Source organism: Stegodyphus dumicola, chromosome 6, assembly GCF_044657685.1.
Source record: "Stegodyphus dumicola isolate Sdum_Otavi_A_Nest chromosome 6, ASM4465768v1".
NCBI classification, from domain to species: Eukaryota; Metazoa; Arthropoda; class Arachnida; order Araneae; family Eresidae; genus Stegodyphus; species Stegodyphus dumicola.
In genome coordinates, this window is record NC_140773.1 from 138,812,802 (window position 1) to 138,825,245 (window position 12,444).

The following is a 12,444-nucleotide window of genomic DNA, read 5'->3' on the forward strand; positions in this document are numbered from 1 at the left end:
ATAATTTTGGCCTCCTCATTTTATGAATACAGAACTGCATTTGTTGATCGAAGCTCATTGTTGACCGGATGAGGGCGATTCTTGAGCAGTGTTACTCATGCTGGCTATGTTTCAAAGAATACGTGCATTCTGTGAGGTTTTCAATTAACCCTTTCGCCGTCCTCTCCTGTCCACGAAACTTTTCCCCCAGCGGCCGTCTGTTTTTCGTTGCGTGTAAAGTTGTTTTTTCTGTACATCATAACTTTCCATACATGACTTTCGTAGTGGATGAATGTCAATGAATATTAAGTAAAATTATAACTAAATAAAGCATAATGGAAAAATAATAATATATCTGCTTATTTCTAACAGCAGGATAATTTGATAACATCGGCTGTTCCAGGCGGTCCACTCCTCCCATTTTGTTGTTGTAAACTTTTACAATTATTGTTTTTTTACAGTTCTTTTCCGTGTTCCAACATCAATCATCGAGTTATTATGGACTGTACTCCTCAAACGTATATCCTTCTTCTCTTTCCAATTCACAACCTCATTTTTTCTCTTTTCTGCTGAGTAGACGTTGAAGCCATCTCTCACTGTCTTGTATCTTATGTTAAAAGTAAACATTTAGAAAACGTTTTAAACGTTTAAAAGTTTTAAAATGTAGAAGAACGCTTGTAGCGCGTTCCGGCCGCCCTGCGGAAGGTTCACCTGAACGTGCTAGACGCGTTACCGACGGCGAAGAGGTTAAACGTGGGGAAACATTTCTGAACGCAGTCGTAGCAGAGAAACAAGAGGAAGAAAAATATAAAAACTTTGAAAGTTCATATTAAATGATAAAATCTAATGATGAAACAGACTAAAAAACAGTTCGTAATTTTTGCTAAACCTAAATTCGTGTTAATCGATAAAACTTAATATAAGATCATGTACATCGCTGCCGGACCCGAACTTTTGTTCATGTTAACCGAGTGTTAAGCCAGTTCGTATTCAGTGGGGTTTACTGTAATTCAGTTTCCTTAGATACAAAATTTTGAATTTCGGTATTTTTAAAGAGGTTTAAATTTCCTTCTTTTTATATGAACTTTTACCTAATATAAAAGGGCTCTATCAGAAATTTGCATTTGAAAACTTTACCTAAGGAGCTGCAGTTAGCGATAAATATATATCATTCCTCAAGTTTTTATTGAATACATCTTGAGTAAATTCGATTCTTAAATCCCTCCTCTGCTTGACAATGTTCATTATAAAAAACACGTCTGTCAATAAAACATTTTTTCTTTCCTTTGTGGGGTACGTACGTATGGAAGTTTTGTATGTTTTTCTAAAAGATGTAACATGAATAAAGTTCCAATATTCTAAAAATTCTAACTTATTGATTAATTACTTAGATTGAAACCATGATGTATGCCCTCCCATTTAAGATATCCCCATTAAAATAACACGCCGAATATAGTGATTATTGGAGATGTTAAGGCAACAGGAGTTAGCGTAATTTTCACAAATTTGCAGGGTTGGTTTCTAAGGTTTAAATACAGAACCTACTTCTCTTCAGCTGCAGAAGCGCAAATGACGAAAGACAGGTCTGTCTTCAAGCGATAATAATGGCAGGAAGGAAGTCAAGTTATTGGCAGCATCGATTGATGGAAAATAAAAACAGCTACGAAATAATTTCCTTTCCTTAAAAGCTGAAGGTAAAGACAGCCTGGACTTGGGATCCGTAACTAGAACTGAAAGAGTTTTATAAATGTGAAACGCCTCTAAAAATTTAATTTGACAATGAAAGATGTTTATTGAATAATATAAAGAACCTACTTAATTTTATAAAGTCTGTATATTAAAAATTTATTCTGTATATTCTGCATGTATTATTACATTATATATAAAATCCATAAATTCGGCTATTTAAAAAAATATATTGCCACTGCCTTAAACAGAATCTTTATTATCTCCATGCACCAACGTGTCGCCATTCAGGAAAGCAAAAGACATTTAACTTTCAACTTTAAATCTTTCTGTAACTGAGTAGCAAACCAATTTCTTGAAAAGCAATAAACGCAGTTCTTCAAAACATTCTCTCTCTTTTTTTTTTTTTTTTTAATTTTTTTTTCTTTTTTAGTCTGACTGATCCAAATAAAACAGCATTTATATCATGAGATGCCTAACTAGAAATATTAAATATCTTCTATGAACTGACACTAGCTGGACTAATCAAAAATCATTATATCCTTTTTTCATTTTTATCATAATTCTTTTAGGCGAATGGCCGCTCGGGCGACAAGTTTTCAAAGAAATAATATAGCGAATATAATATAATGTATGGTAACCCCTAACACTGTATTCAGAACTCTAAAGATACGCGTTTTTTGAATATTTTGGAATTTTGCAGTTGAGTTTTATGTGGTGTAAGGGCGAAAAAATAGATGCTCAATAAATAAAGAGATTAAAAAAATGTTAACAAGAATAACCTGCGATGCTCAGTGAGAGCATAAAAAACCTTAATAAATCCTATGGTGCGAATCTATACTATTAAAATCTGTGTGCCTCTGTCTGTTTGTGTGTTTGTAACATCATCTTCTCAAGAACGGCTGGGTGTAGAGCTTAGCGGAAGGTACCGTTGGATTCAGAATTCCCGTGGCTCGCCGGATTGACCATCGGCATCTTGGTGCGACTTTAATTAGCCGAGATATTAATTAAAAACTGCTTTTTCCCCTACGTTTCCCTACGTTTTGCACTTTCTTTCACCCGTTTTCCCTGTTTTAGGGATTTGGCCGAGTGCCAAATTCGTTTTTCTCGAATATCTGCGGAACGGCTCCGAGTTGCGATTCGAAACGCATATCCCCGTATTCGAAAAAAATCAACGAATCCATCGATACCGGTCCCATCTTCGTACGACAATAATCGGCGGAGTTATTAATTAAAAACTGCGAAAACGTTATTTCATTTTTCGAAGTGGCAACCGTCTCGGAATTAGCTGAGATAAAATTGCTTTTTCGAAAGCGCCGGGGGGATGACAATTGCTTCCGCTCGAGATTTGTGCTGGCGAAAGGTCACGCGTCAATTTCTTTTTTCTTAAATATCTATGGAACGGCGCTGAGTTGGAATTCGAGGCAGGTGTCTGCGGATTCCAAAAAAATTCTACGAATCCAATGATACCATTCTCATCTTCTTAGGACGTTAATCAGCTGAGATATTAATTAAAAACTGTGAAAACGCTAATTTTCGGGCTCATTTTTCCGACTGCAACAGTTTCTTGAATCGCCGCAGATGCAAATCAAGGTTATATTCTAAAGTTGAATAAAGCACGCGATTGCATGTTACCTAACTGTATTTTAAAAATATTTCGTTAATGTAGGCATTTTAAATAAACAGCTGCTTTTCACAATTTTTTTTTAATTTCAGGTTAGGATGATTGTCACGTTAATTCTTTTATTGATATTGAATAAAAGTTATTATATTACATTAAATTTAAATGATGACGTTCTTGAAGTTGTACAACTTTAATCAGCTGGGATATTAATTAAAAAATCTGAAAAAGCTATTTTTTAAAAATATGTTGTTATTTTTTTAATAATAAATTTGATTTTTTGGAATAATATATTTTTTTATGTTATTAGATACGTGCACTTAATTTAGATATTATCTTTTAATGCAAATGATATTTTAAATAAGTTCGCACCAATAAAAATTAAATTCACACTTTTTTTTTTTTTTTTTTTTAGATTAAAGATTTTTCTTTGCTCCTTTGAGATGGTATACGGTAACTTTCGAATCCCGGTGAGCAGGCAGGCTACACTCATGTTTTTTGTGATTTTACGCATATCTGTTGTGTATGCAGTGTCTTCTGGATGCATAAATGAATAAAGCTGAACTCTGGTAGTTCGGTCCTAATTTCGAATCCCGGCGAACGGGCTGGGTCCATGGGTGTTTGCGTGATTTTACGCATGTGCCTCGTGTACGCAGCATCTTCTGGATGCATAAGTGAATAAAGCGGCCGAAATTCGCTCAAAACCTCTGATTACTGGTAGTTCGGTCCAACTTTCGAATCCAAGCGACCGTGTTGGCTCAATGTGTGTTTTCGGGATTTTTCGCATGTGTAACGTGTATGCGGTATCTTCTGCATGCATACTTGAATAAAGCGGGAGCAGCCCGCGCAAAACTACAGAACACTGGTAGTTCGGTCCAACTTTCGAATTCCGGGGTACTGTACATAAAATTTGGTCGCATACGTGAATACAGCGCGCGGATACCGGGTAAAACCGCTGAACACTGGTAGTTCGGTCAAACATTCGAATCTCTGCGAGCGGGCTGGCTGCATGGGTGTTTTCCTGATTTTCCGCATGTGTATAGTGTATAAAGTGATTTCTGGATGCATATGTGATAAAAGTGGGCGCAGCCTGCTCAAAACCTCTTAACGCTGGTAGTTCGATCCAACTTTCGGTGTCGGCGAACGAGCTGGCTCCCCGGGTGTTTTCTTGCTTTAACTCATGTGTATCGTTTATGCAGTATCCTCTCCATGCTTATGTGTATAAAGCGGGCGCAGCCCGCTCCACAAAATCGCTGAACACTGGTATTTCGGTCCTACTTTCGAATTCCGGTGTACTGTATATAAAATTTGGATGCATACGTGAATACAGCGCGCGGATACCGGGTAAAACCGCTGAACACTGGTAGTTCGCTCAAACTTTCGAATCTCGGCGAGCGGGCGGGCTGCATGGGTGTTTTCGTGATTGTTCGCATGTGTATCGTTTATAAAGTATCTCATGGATGCATACGTGAATAAAGCGGGCACAGAGTACTGGTAATGCGGTTCTGGTAATGCGGTAATTTCGAATCCCGACGAACTGGCTGGCTCCATGGGGGTTTTCGTGATTTTACGCATGTGTATAGTGTATGGAGTATCTTCTGGGTGTATATGTGAATAAAGCGGGCAGAGCCCGCGCAAAGCCACATAACACTGGTAATTCGGTCCAACTTTCGAATACCGGCGAACAGGCAGGCTCCATGTTTGTTTTCGTGATTTTACGCATATGTATCGTTTATGCACCATCTTCAGCATGCATACGTCAATAAAGCGGGCACAGCAGGCGCAAAATCGCTGAAAAATTGTATTTCGGTCCAACTTTCGAATCGGCAGCGGGCTGGCTGGAGGGGTGTTTTCGTGATTTTACGCATGTGTACGGTGTACGCAGTATCTTTTGCATGCACACGTGAACACTGTTTTGGGCGGGCTCCCGCCCAAAAGCGCTGAACACTGGTATTTCGGTCCAAATTTCGAATACCCGCGAAAGGGCTGGAAGCATGGGTGTTTTCGTGATTTTCCGCATATGTATAGTGTATGCGGTAACTTCTGGATGCATAGGTGAAAAAAGCGGGGGAAGCCCGCGGAATGCCGCTAAAAAATGGTAGTTCGGTTCAACTTTTCAATACCGGCCAAATTTAACATAGGATATCTTTTAAAAACGAACAATGATAAGCGGGCTTCAGCCCGCTCAGCTGGCGGGCTTGCCCGCTAGTATATATTAAAATCTGTGTGCCTCTGTCTGTTTGTGTGTTTGTAACATCATCTCCTCGGGAACGGCTGGGTGTAGAGCTTAGCGGAAGGTACCGTTGGATTCAGAATTCCCGTGGCTCGCCATATTGACCATCGGCATCTTCGTGCGACTTTAATTAGCCGAGATATTAATTAAAAACTGCTTTTTCCCCTACGTTTCCCTACGTTTTGCACTTTCTTTCACCCGTTTTCCCTGTTTTAGGGATTTGGCCGAGTGCCAAATTCGTTTTTCTCGAATAACTTGGGAACGGCGCCGAGTCGGAATTCGAAACGCATATCTCCGGATTCGAAAAAAATCAACAAATCCATCGATACCGGTCCCATCTTCGTACGACAATAATCCGCGGAGTTATTAATTAAAAACTGCGAAAACAATAATTTCGGCACTCAGTCTTCCGAGTGGCAACAGTCTCGGCAGTCGTCGGAGATAAAAATGCTATGGGAACGCCAAGGCCGTTCGCCACTAACAAACTAAGAATAAAAAATTAAAATAACTTAAAGGAATAAACTGAAAAGCTAAAATAAAACTAAAAATAGAAACATTCTCTTCATTTAGTTGTCGTTAGTTGAATGTAGATTGGTTTATGCCCTTGATAAGTCGAGTAAATGACGTCATAGATAAAATAAAAAGTTTTGTTTCCCGGTCTGGCAACAGATCAAATAGAATCAAAAGTTTAGTTTCCTGGTTTGGCAACAAAAAATTTATTTACGAATTTTGGATTTGGAAGGAGACCGTCGCAATTTTTTCCAGCATTTCAAATTTCGTAAATATTCTTATTATTACTCATTGCACTTAATCTTTATTTCTTTTTACAGGATATTTGATTGTTTTTTGCATTTATATTTGTAGTTTTAGTAATTTAAAGTAGTATTTTAGACTTTTATATGCTCCTGTTAGTTTAGAACTTGAGAATTCTTCGGAACATTAACTTGGTGACTCTTTTTATATATTTAATGTATTATTTTGTATTTTTTTAAAGATCTATTCATTCGTGTTTTATATTTCTGTTATTGTTGGTCGATAAATTGCATTTACATTTTATATTTTTGACATTTTCCTGTGTGCGATAACAATTATCGTTTTAAGGCGATCGAATGTTCTATATTTTATTAGATTTGTTATTTTGTTAGGTTTGTTATTTGAATTTCAGAATTGATTTCAGAAGTTCCTAATTTATATTTGTATTTATACCTTTTATTTATTTTGTGTTTAGGTTTTCATTTTCTGTTTATGTGCATTGTTCTCAGATTGACCTAATTATTAGAAATATTTTCATAATTTTTATCTGTGCTTGGAATTTTTCATAATATTACCCATATTATTTCTTATTTGCCAGCAATTTTTTAACAGGGAAGTTTTTGTTTTATATTTTTGATTTTTTAAAATTAATTTGCTCTTAAGTGGAAAATTTTTCATTTAGTCTAGGATTATTTTAAAATTTGTGTTGTATACATATAGAATGCATTAATTTTTTTTCCAGCAGTATTGGTTTAATGAGCAATTTTTTTCTTTCATCTGCGTAGTCAATTTTTTGAGTCGAGTTAATATTTTAGTAGTGCTTTTTTTTAACGTACTGAAATGCCGAAACGGAAAAGAGGCATTACAGGAGATGCATCAAGAAGACGAAGAGCTGAAGCATAGAGTTTACGGCGAGCTGCAGAAAATGAAGAAGAAACTGCTGCGAGACTGAGCACGCAAGCGCGTCGGCAAGCAAACCTACGCGCTCAAGAAACGGAAGAAGAAACCGCTACGAGACTCGGCAGGAAAGCTCAACATCAAGAAAATTTACGTGCTGCAGAAACGGAACAAGAAACCATTAGGAGACTCAGCAGGCAATCCCAATGTCAAGAAAATTTGCGTGCTCAAGAAAGTGAAGAAGAAACCAGTAGGAGGCACAGACTGGACTCTCATCGTCATCGTCAAGTTCGAGCGGAAGAGTCGGAAGAGGACGCTGCTACACGAAGAACGCGAGACGCTGCACGCCACAGACAAGTCCTATCCGAAGAAACAATGTCCGTACGAGAAGACAGGCTACGCATGAATGCAGCACAACGTTCACGCAGCACTCTTCACAATGCAGGAAGATGTGGACTCGAAGTTTATGTTGAGCAACACAGCGCCGGTTCAATGGAAGCTTCCTGCGATCTCTGCAACGGATTGTTCTTTACGGGAGAAAGGAATGCAAGAGGAAGATACATGCACTGCTGTAACAATGGGAAAATTGTCGAAGCTGAAAGAAGATATCCAGAAGAATGGCACAGTTTAATGAATGGGAACCACCCGTTTTCTGAAGAGTTTTTTGCCAACATACGTACTTACAACTGCCTGCTCAGTTTTGCTTCATTGGGTGCCAATATAGAAATGCCTTCGGGTTCGGGTCCCTACTGCTTCAGGATTCACGGTGCCATATATCATCGAACGAGCCACCTTCATCCGCCTCATCCCGGTCAAGAACAGTATGCTCAGCTGTACATTTTAGATTCGGATCAAGCCCTCAGGCAGAGAATGAACATATTTGGAAATGTTGCCCTGAACGCCGAACTCCTGAGACAGTTGGACACAGTTTTAAGGAACGTTAATCCATATGCGGAAGCCTACAAGATGCTGAAGGAATTCGAAGAAGAAACTGTACGAGAGCAAGGTTCCGAAACTGCTGCGGATATCCGCATGTACATCAAGGGTGAAAGTGTTGCTGCAGGCGAGCACAGGGGACGTTACAATGCTCCGAAAGAAAATGAAGTTGCAGTCGTCTTCAAGAGTACGGACGGCGCTCCTCCATCGAACCGAGACATCGTGATCCATCCGAGAGGTGGCGGTCTCATCAACATCAGTACCTTAAATCCCAACTTGGAACCCATGACGTACGTACTTTTCTTTCCTCACGGCGAGCAAGGATTCAGAGTCGGACAGCAATACACAGAGTTACAGTTTTACAGTCACAGGGTGTCCGTACGACGAGATTGCTACAACCCGATTTTGTATGGCCGGAAATCGTTTCAGCAGTATCTCGTGGATGCATACGTAAAAGTTGAAGGCAACAGGATTGCGTACCTCCGGAGCCATCAGACGAATCTGAGAGTGGAAACTTACATGGGTCTTGCCGATCACATTTACAGAGTTGGTCAAGAGACGGGCGTCCGCCCTGGAATACCGGTTATACTTCCGTCAACGTTTATAGGAAGCCCTCGCTGCATGCAGCAAAACTATCAGGACTCGATGGCCATTGTGCGCGACTTTGGTAAACCGGATCTGTTTTTGACTTTCACGTGCAACCCTAAATGGCCGGAAATAACAGAAAACTTATTCCCAGGACAGAAGGCTCACGATCGCCCGGACATCGTTTCGAGGGTATTTGACCTGAAGAAAACGGCTTTGATGCAAGATTTGACAAAGAATCACATCTTAGGTGCGACCATTGCAGATATACACGTCATCGAATTTCAGAAGAGAGGATTGCCTCATATGCACCTTTTGCTGTTTTTAGCGGAAGAAGACAAAATAAGAGATGCAGAGTGCATCGACTCGCTGGTGTGTGCTGAACTTCCAGATGCTACTGGACATCCGGAGCTACACAACATTGTGAAGTCATCGATGATTCACGGACCCTGCGGTGAACTGAATAGAAACTCTCCCTGCATGAGTGATGGTGTATGTTCGAAAGGATTTCCGAAACCGTTTCAGGCAGAAACTAAAGAGAACGTGAATGGCTACCCACTCTACAGAAGAAGGGACGATGGAAACTTTATCGTGATCAAGGGTCATGCCATCGATAACAGATGGGTCGTTCCTTACAATCCGTATTTATCGAAAAAGTACAACGCCCACATAAACGTTGAAGTATGCAGCTGCATAAAATCGGTGAAGTATTTGTTCAAATACGTGTACAAGGGTCATGATGCAGCTAAAGTTGTTCTGGAAGAATCTGGAGATAGAACTTTAATGTGGGACGAGATCAAATGCTTCTTAAATGCAAGATACGTGTCTGCCCCTGAAGCAGCGTGGAGGCTGTTTGAAAAAAGAATGCATTCTAAGTCGCACTCCATCATACGACTACCGGTTCATTTGGAAAACCTGCAGCCCGTCTATTTTGCCGAATCCGAAGAAAGGAATGCTTTCCAGAGAGCTGCCGAGAAAAATACCATGCTCACCGGATGGTTTGAACTGAACAGGACAGTTCCCGAAGCGAATGGTTACCTGTATGCCGAAATTCCTAAACATTTCACCTGGAGGAATCATGCCTGGCAGACACGAGTTAGACTTGGAGATTACATCATTTCAAGAATGTATTCTGTTAGCCCGAAAGATGTTGAGCGTTTCCATCTGAGGTTGCTGCTGTGTCACGTTAAAGGAGCGAAGAGTTTTGCCGACTTAAGAACTTACGAAGGTGTGGAGTATTCAACGTTCAAGGAAGCCTGCCGTGCAAGGCATCTGCTGCAAGACGACGAAGAATGGAAAAATACTCTGGCAGAAGCATCAGCTTTTCAAATGCCACCGCAGCTAAGACAGCTTTTTTGCTTCATCTGTGTTTTCTGCAACCCTGCGGAACCCGTCGCTTTGTGGAATGAATTCAAAGAGTCCCTTTCTGAAGATTTTGCGAGATCTTACTCCTTAGAAGACAGTTTCAGCCTTGCACTGAGAAGTATAGAAGACCAGTTAGAAGTGCACAATGTTTCGCTATGTTCTCTTGGTCTCCCGCAACCAACATTGACTGATGCTGTTTCTCTCGAAGTCCCGCAGTTCGATGTCCAGTATGAAAACGAACAAGCCGAAGTGTTGAACGGGATGTTGAATCCTGAACAGAAATTAGTTTACGACTTGGTTTTGGAAGCTGTACGAGATGAGAATCCTAACACACCGAAGACATTTTGTGTTAATGCGTTTGCCGGAGCTGGAAAAACTTTCCTTTTTAGGACGATCCTTCATGCTGTTCGAGGAATGGGCCACGTTGCCATTCCCGTTGCGTGGACAGGCATTGCTGCTGTGCTGTTGACCGGTGGAAGAACTGTACACTCTACTTTCAAGTTGCCCGTTCCACTTCTGGAAAATTCTTCGTGCCGTGTGAGACAAGATAGCGCTGAAGGAAGGTACTTGAAGACTGCGAAACTTTTCATATGGGATGAATGCACCATGACGCCTCATTACGCTTTGGAAGCTGTCGACAGATTGCTGAGAGACTTGACCGGACTGGATGTTCCTTTTGGCGGTAAAACCTTAGTTTTAGGAGGTGACTGGAGACAAACATTACCTGTTGTCGCACATGGAAACCGAACTTCTGCGATCGAGAGCTGCCTCAGGAACTCCTTTTTGTGGCCACATTTCAAACAATGCACGCTTTCCACCAATATGCGATTGAATCCGGAAGAACAAGAATTTTCAGAATGGCTTCTGCAGTTGGGAGACGGTCGTCTTAAAAATGACAGTGGCTTGGACGAAGACATTATCGAAATTCCATCTTTGTGTGTGGTCAACAGATCGATAGTAGAAGAAATGTTTGGCTGCGGTAATGAATTCGACTTACAAGACTTGGCCAGTAAAGCGATTTTATGTCCAAAGAACGAGGAAGCTCTGAAGCTTAATGAAGAAATTCTTTCCACGTTTCCAGGTCAAGTTTTCACGCACTACAGTGCAGACTCGGTTATTTGCGATGACGAAGAAGAACAAGAAACGTATCAGCTGGATTTCATCCACAGCCTGACGCCTTCTGGAATGCCACCTCATCGTCTGAATTTGAAAGTTGGAGTTATAGTTATGCTTCTACGAAATCTACATCCATCGGTTGGACTCTGCAACGGAACAAGGCTCATTGTGAAGAGAATTATGCCAAACGTTTTAGATTGTGAAGTCATCTCTGGACAGAATGCTGGATCGAGAGTTTTCATTCCACGTGTTGAACTTTCACCATCAGATTCAAACCTCTCCTTTCAGCTCAAGCGAAGACAGTTTCCCATCAGGCTTGCATTTTGTATGACTATTAATAAGTCACAGGGACAGACACTTAAGAAAGTTGGGATTTATTTACCGCAACCAGTTTTCAGTCATGGAATGCTTTACGTAGCTTTTTCAAGATGTTCGTCTATGAGGAATGTTCGTGTTTTAGTGAAAGACACCAAGAAGCAAGGCCGTTTGATGCCCGCATGTTCTAAAGTATTCACAAGAAATATTGTTTACAGGGAGGTTCTGCAGTAAAAAAGTTACTCGAGACATTGAAACAGTGAGATTTTTGCAACACAAAATGAAGTTAATCAAGCCAAAGCAAAAATGAAAAAGATTTGAGGTTTTTGGATGACTGGGATAAATTGAAGCAAGTCAAGATGAAGCTGAAACAGTTTGAGAATTATGCATTAGTCGGCTTTTATGTCTGTTGTTACAAAGTGGAATTTGTAGTAGTTAGGCAATCGGAAGCTGTATTATTTTTTCAATGTTGTAAATATTTTTTATAAATTTTCCTTTTCAGGTCTACATACAATTGCGTTCATTAATTTTAAAACATTTTATGTATTTTTCTTTTTTAGGTATTTATGGAACTGATTTCAATCACATAAAAATATTTCTTTTTCAGGTGTATATAGAAATGATTTGATTCAAATTAAAATGTTTTTATACATTTCTTTTCAGATGTACATAGAACTTGTAAATACTTTTTTTCAGATGTATATAGAAATGATTTCATTCAAATTAAAATGTTTTTCTTTTCAGGTGTACATAGAACATGTAAATTTTTGTAAATAATTTTTCTTATTCATTGCTTGCATTTTTGTAAACACATACAAATATATATATATCTTAATTGTGCGTGTGTGTATATATGTATATACAATTGCATCAATATATATATCCTATACTATTAAAATCTGTGTGCCTCTGTCTGTTTGTGTGTTTGTAACATCATCTTCTCAAGAACGGCTGGGTG